The sequence below is a fragment of the Saccostrea cucullata genome, unplaced genomic scaffold (assembly GCF_032062105.1).
Source record: "Saccostrea cucullata isolate Sc308-1 unplaced genomic scaffold, CSIRO_AGI_Scuc_v1 ctg3625, whole genome shotgun sequence".
NCBI classification, from domain to species: Eukaryota; Metazoa; Mollusca; class Bivalvia; order Ostreida; family Ostreidae; genus Saccostrea; species Saccostrea cuccullata.
Window position 1 is genome coordinate 24,884 of NW_026934359.1, and position 7,669 is coordinate 32,552.

At 35.7% G+C, this 7,669-nt stretch overlaps 1 pseudogene; it reads right to left on the reverse strand.

Moving 5' to 3' along the window:
* Nucleotides 1-1,578: 1,578 nt before the first annotated feature.
* LOC134240574 (uncharacterized) lies at nucleotides 1,579-5,107 on the reverse strand (annotated as a pseudogene).
* Nucleotides 5,108-7,669: the final 2,562 nt, after the last annotated feature.

Below are 7,669 nucleotides of genomic sequence, written 5' to 3' on the forward strand. Positions count from 1 at the left end.
GTGTTTCATTTGAAAAAGAAAAATTGTGCAAAGGACGGGAAATACTTAGACAGTACGAAAATGACACCAAGAAGTACCACTGCGACTGATGTCAAGGAATAATTTTCAGAAAAAAGATATTTCAGCTTATTACATCTACATATATTATATATTTACATGTACAATTATAGTACCATATTGCATGAAAATTGCAATTATACGAGCATATATATATATATATATATACTCGTATATATCGTAGCATTCATTCCCAATCCCTATTGCACGATGTTCTATATGTTTAAAAGTAAAAAGAAATGATTTTTAAAATACTTTAATTTATTAACTTTTACATACTAGCTATTTTTAGTAGCAAATTGAATGTTAATAACTTCTTGTTTATATATACATGTACATAATTGTGTAATTTTTTAAAATATTTATCATTTATGGAATCGTTAGTCTATAGAATTTATTTCTTCGGGATGCTTTTAAATAATATGTTATTCCTTTTGGTAAATGGCGAATCAAACAAATAAACTGATATTAAGAGCGGGTTTTGGTATATTATATTACACGAAGGTATTCAATAATGCCGAGGGACACTAGCTTTTGAGACGGGGTCTAATAGTTTTGTCACATTTCTATTGGTATTCACTCCATTACTTTTATACAAACATAAAACAACAACATTCTATGCATGACAGCCAGCCGTGCGTGCGCTGGACGCCGTATTTTATTGACAGTATCCACTAAACAGTACATCAATATACATATATATATAACACAGAACATTGTGTATGAGAAATAAAAACATCAAAATTCCCCAAAACTGCTGCATCTATTATGATATTCTATACTATATTTTTGTGAAAAACATGAAAAAGCATCAGGGCCGGCCAGGAAAAACTACGTAGAGATAAAAATAATTTTTAAAAAACTCTAGAAACCTGTGTCCGTTGCCAAGTGCCGCTGGATGCAAAAAATTGTTGCGACGGACCTCACAACCTACCTATCAACCCTAAGAAAAAAATTAAAAAATATATTCATTTATTCCCTTATCTATAAAATAAGAAAATTAAGCTGTTGCACGCTTAAGTCGGCGGCTAGAAGTGACCAACCTTTAAAAACCAGTTCTCTACTACACCTCAAAATCAATTTCTATTGGTCACTCTCTGACCAATCCACAAAACATGCGTATAAACATCTTGTCATTAATACAACATTTTCCCGCTATACTAGCGAAACGCGGGAAAATATCAGTATTCACTCCATTACTTTTATACAAACATAAAACAACAACATTCTATGCATGACAGCCAGCCGTGCGTGCGCTAGAAATCACAAAGTATGGGCAAAAAGAGAAACGACTGTGATTACAAACCCAGAGATTTTGAAACTATCAAACGCTTCTCAACTGAGTCAACAATATATCTGTCTGTTGAACTATCTGTTTTCCATCTACCATGTCTTTTAAGACATCTATCATCAACATCAGAATTTGCAGCCACAGTCGCTCCCCCCGACCTTAAAGAATGAAGCTCTATATCTACTTCCCCAACAACAGACTTAATAAGTGGTATTACTGAGTATGTTATTTCTTGCAGCAGAATAACTTATCTTTTTATTTTTATAAATCAGTTTACAATTGTCTTTCGACCTAAAAATAGGTCTGAATACAAAAAATTGTTTATCACCCACATCTCCAACAAGTTCCAAATAGCGCTGGTACATGCTCACCGGACAGGCAGGCGTATCCCCTTTGGAAATAAGTACTTCGTTCCCTTGCCGATATTGATCCGTCTTGCTTTTTCTGATGCATATCACTAAATAATCATCATGAATCAGTACATCGTTGAAACAGAGAGAGCTTAACTCATTAAATCGCAAAAAACCAGCAAAACTAAACAAAATCATTGTGAGGTTTCTAACAATTAACAAATCAGTTGAATCCTGGAACTTAACACACAACTCTATTAAAACTTCTTTGGTAATCGGGTCCTTTTTGTTTTCAGATTTAGACACTTTTCTCCTCGCTGCTTCCTGTATTGATAGAACAAATGAATTTTTTGTAGGATCTGTAAATCCAAAACAGTCATGCGCCCACTTGATCCCGTACACAGCCGAATTAATTGGATGTTGCGTTGCGCCATTATCTAAAAGGTGTGTCAAATACAATGCCACGTGAATGGGGTTTGCCGGAAGTGCACTATGTCCATGTGATTTGATGAAGGTCTCCCATCTTTTGAAAGCGTTGAAATAGTTTTTGTCCGTGTTGTCACTTTTACTTGATAATATCAAAACACTCATGTGGGGACAAAGATCGTCCAAATAACTGCCAGGTTTCATTCCACTGTCCAGCGCTACCTTCCGAACTCTATCCTGCAAACCTATTCCTGAAAAATCAAAATTCAGTTCTTAAGAACATCATATTAAACACTAGTCCTTCTTTACCAAATATACCATTCTTTCCCCTACCTCTACACACAACATCAACATTTTTAAGTTTGGCTATATTTCTTACATACCAAATGAAATTGCCATCCTTACAGACCAACATTGGCCAGAAGGGTGCAGATTTCCACTCTGGTATCACCAGAGTACACTTACACTTCTCAAACTCAATTTTTCTTACACATCTTTGTATCAAACAAGGTGGTGGTACAACCCAGTTAACACAATCTGACCATACCTGTTCAAAAGCATCGACTCCGCTTGATTCAGCGCGCCGATATTTGGAATTGAATACTTCACACTTACTGTTATATTTAGAAGCAAATCTGTCACATGTATGCTTACCCCATGCTTCATCAAAATATTCAAACACTCCCTGTTTAATTGCCCAATCATCACAATCATTCATTCTGCTTAATGTGTCTGCTCTCTTATTAGCAGTTCTAGGCAACCATTTGCAATTCAACTGAATATTCTCCTTCTTACACAGCCCATGCACAGACATAGCAATGTCCTGTAAACCCTTATTTCTACTTCCTACCTTAAGTATGTGTGGCACATTCTTGTTATCTGAATTTACTTCAACTAAATTGCTCTTGACCAAATCCACAGAATTATCTAAAATTCTCTTCACAGTTTCAAGTTCCCTCCAAGTGGAACTCTGTCTACTTTCACACTCATTCCAAATACCATACCATTCGTATTCCTTCTGTTCATCCTTTGAACTTAGAGTCAAATGACCTCCATATCCAGAATCTGAAGCATCACAAAATACTTCAATTTGTCAGACATCTTTGTCCCTTACCTTACTCAACGGAGCACCCTTTTCATTCATGCTTTCCAAATTTTTAAGCCAAAACTGAAATTCCTCTACAGCTTCCTTACTCAACATAATATAAGAATTCCAACTGGATCTTATTAAAATGCAATAATACATATACCTGGTTCTTAGCCTAACTGCATTCCCAAACACAGTTTGTGTTGAAATGATCTGACCAACTACTGATGCAATGAATCTCACTTCAAACCATTCGTATCCGGCTTTGACGCCTTCCAAAATATTTTGAACATTTCCTTTAAGTTTGTTTATCCTAGAATTTGATGCTGATATTCTATCTCGTTTTGTGTCCCAAACAAAACCTAGCCAAATTATTTCTTGAACTGGTTCCCACTGACACTTCTCATCAGCCACTAAAAAACCTAATGCATTTAAATCAGCTTGAATTTTTTCACTAATAATTCTAGCGTGATCTAAAGTTTTAGCGCCACCTATGCCGTCATCTAAATACATAACGATTTTATAACCCTTCGATCTCCAAAATTTAACTACTTCTCGCAAAACCTTTGTGAAAATATATCCAGCAGTGCTAATGCCAAATGGCAGAACGTTAAACACATAGAATTTGTTTTCCCATTTAAAACCCAAATACTCTCTGTCTAACTCATTTATCATAATATGATGATAAGCGCTTTTCAAATAAAATGAAAAAATGTAATCACCCTCTTGAAAAAGTTCACGTGATGTACTTGCGTCTTCATACTTGTGTTTATATTTGAATAAATGTGGATTGACATGCCTAGCATCTAAAACCAACCTTTGTTTTTGTTTATTACCTGCTACAGTCAATGGATTCACTACTTTAGGTTTGTCCATAACCTGTCGAACACAGCCCTTTTTTACCAACTTTTCTATTTCATTTGATACAAAATTGGCATTCTCCAATGCAGATTTGTTATTCTTAAGTTCTATAGGACTCGGAATTGTAAATAAAGGCAGTTTGTAACCAAATTCAATTACACTTAAGACATACCTGCTCGCTCCAATCGAACGCCATTGACCTACATTTTCTCTCAGTCTACCTACCGGTGAATTACCTGTGTTCGTCTCGCATGACTGCTTTGTGTCAAAACATTCAAATACAAAAATACTTATTTTTTCATCTATTTTTTCTGAACAATCCTTTCTCCTGTGTCCCTATTTATGACACCTGTAGCACTGGCCCGATCTCCATACATCTGGCGTAGGAGAGGTTGAAGTGCTGCCTCCTGTAGCGTTGATAGAAGGGTAGGGCCTCCACTTCTCTCGCATATCCCTTCAACGTTTGATACGTTCGTCCTTGACTTTTCTCTCTGCCCTCGTTTGCGCCTTGGCAATTCTTTCTTCATCATCTGAGTCCGAAGCTATTGGGTTCTTTACATATTCATCTACAGCTCTCCACCCGGCCGATGACGAATCTGCTAACTTAACTAGTTTTTGTCTCTGTTTAATCAAGTCAATACCTTCTGTTATCTTTTGTCTCACTCCTTGAATGCGGTTCTCTTCCAGTTCTTCGTTCGCCTCCTTCAGCTTTGCCATTACTTTAACATTGTGCTTATGCTGTTCTTCATTACCGCGCTTTTTGAATTTATAATTATCTGTGAACACTTGCTCAAACTTCGCTTCTTGCCGCTCGGCGATTATTTTTTGATTTTCATTAAAACTTCTCTGCACTGTCGAAAGTCTACTGTCCAAAATACTGGAAAACTGACACAAAATCTCATTGTTGGCCTGCTGAATTGACCGATTTATTTGCTGTTGAACGTCCCCGGCGTCCATAATTAAGCTGTTGCACGCTTAAGTCGGCGGCTAGAAGTGACCAACCTTTAAAAACCAGTTCTCTACTACACCTCAAAATCAATTTCTATTCAATATCTCTGACCAATCCACACAACATGCGTATAAACATCTTGTCATTAATACAACATTTTCCCGCTATACTAGCGAAACGCGGGAAAATATCTTTATTCATATGCATACCAATTTTCAACGACATTGTTTACATCGAGCCGCAACTTGGCCATTGGTCTCATTTGCACAGAATGTGTATTTTAATTTAAACTTATACATATCCAAAGGACAATGTTGGCCAAGTTGCGGCTCATGTGTAATTGTTTGAAAAAGTCTCCAAAATACGGTCGAGTTATCCACTAAATTAATAGGTCTCCGAGTGTCAACGATTGATATTATAATCACTTTACTCACGTGACATTCCGACATTCCACTGTTCGATACGCTATACATGTATATAAATGTTCATTGAACATTTCATTGTGTTTGTCATTGGAAGTTTCTATTGTGCAGTGTCTATTGTACTTCCAACTTCAAAGTATGGAAGATTTTTGCGAAAATTTTAATAGGGTATGAGGATTATATGTATATGGCTATTATTTTACTTTGTATTTTTCGTTTGGGGTGTTTTGAAAGAATTCTGGTATTGTTAGTGTGATTAGTAAGTATAGGCTAATGTCGCCTCAATGTTAGGGTCTACACCATGCATCCCTAAAACTAGAATTATTCATTATTTGTGCACCATGAAATTACACCATCTCTCTCTTGAGCTTCATTTAAATTCATATGTAGAATCTGATTGCGAAAAAATCATACATGTATGTGCTAATGTTTACATTCCACATTCATGCGATTTAAATGTTTCAGCCTATTTTCGGATACCTTAAATTCGGAATTTAAGGCTTATACATGTTCTTTTCAATGACATTGTCTGTAATTATAGAAATATTTATGACAAAAACTTCAAAGCATAAATATCAAAAGCATATGCTTGCATAATAATCATAGAGTAATTTAGCGATATATTGTAATGTAAAGCTTAAAGTGGATAACCAAAAAGGTTCCAAATGACGTACTAAAGTGCACTCATTCTTTGTCAAGAAAATTTCAATAAGACAACGCACTGTTGTAATCTGTCACACCACTACTTATCATCATATGTATGTTTTAATTAGCCCAAAGTACAAAAGTTAATCAAAGTAATCAGAAGTACAGAGAGCCGGGCTCATTTACAGAGTTGAATGAATTTCTTACATGAATCACGTTTAAATTCTGATGAAAAAATTATTTTAAAACTATCAATATAAATGATAAGACACTGACAGTGAGTTTTTCAAACCTAATACCACGATCCGATTTTGTCAGAATCAGAATTAATCTGGTACCGCAGCTGAATGTTAACAAACAGGCCAGTCTGGTTCCCTCTCCTGCTTTTCCTCGTATGTGTAGAAAACTACGATAACACTGATTATCAAAATCCTTACGCTAATGAATATCATGTTCTTTGACTTAGGACTGAAGTTTTCAAAGTCATTACTACTAATGTTTATTTATATAGGTAAAACTTCGTTTTATTAGCTCTACTGGTCAGAGACCAGAAGAGCTTATGCGATAGTAATGCGTCCGGCGTCCGTCCGTCTGTCTGTCCGTCTGTCTGTAAACAATTTTTCAAAATGCTACTCCTCCTACAGTTTTGGTCTAATTTCAAGTAGACTACACTAAGATACATAATTCTGGGTATCGGTTTTTGATTTCGTTGAACGGCGTTGCCGTGGTTACTAAAAATAGAAATTTCTGTGAAATTCTTTCAAAATGCTACTCCTCCTACAGTTTTGATCTGATTTCAGTATATCTTGGCACACAAGTAGAATACACTAAGATACATAATTCTGTGTATCGGTTTTTGATTTCGATGAACGGTGTTGCCGTGGTTACTAAAAATAGAAATTTCTGTGAAATTCTTTCAAAATGCTACTCCTCCTACAGTTTTGATCTGATTTCAGTATATCTTGGCACACAAGTAGAATACACTAAGATACATAATTCTGTGTATCAGTTTTTGATTTCGATGAACGGTGTTGCCTTGGTTACTAAAAATAGAAATTTCTGTGAAATTCTTTCAAAATGCTACTCCTCCTACAGTTTTGGTCTGATTTCAGTATAACTTGGCACACAAGTAGAATACACTAAGAACATAAAGAGACTTTATCAACGATCATTATTCTATTTATTGCTGTTGTAAAGTTTCAAATCCCAGCTGCTTAAGTACTTTTCTCTTCCTTTGCTATAAGTTCAAACCAGTAGAGCTTCAGTCTCGACAGAGACTTCTGGTTTTTGTTGCTTTATTTAGCGTTTGTATTATCTCAAAAGCGGTTGAGAGTAAGAACTATATTTTTGCACGTAACTTTCAAATGGCGACTATGGGGTTGACTTCCTGTCTTGAACAGGATGACATAAGCCGGCAATTGCTCTTTGAGCAATAAGCCCGGCTAAAAACAAATATCAAAACTGAAAATACAGACCAAGGAGGTCACCTGTACGAAATCGTTGGAAGGGTTTGTATGTAAAGAACATGTATGAACCATATATGATAAAGCTCTTCTAACCATGCATAAAAATATATGCAGG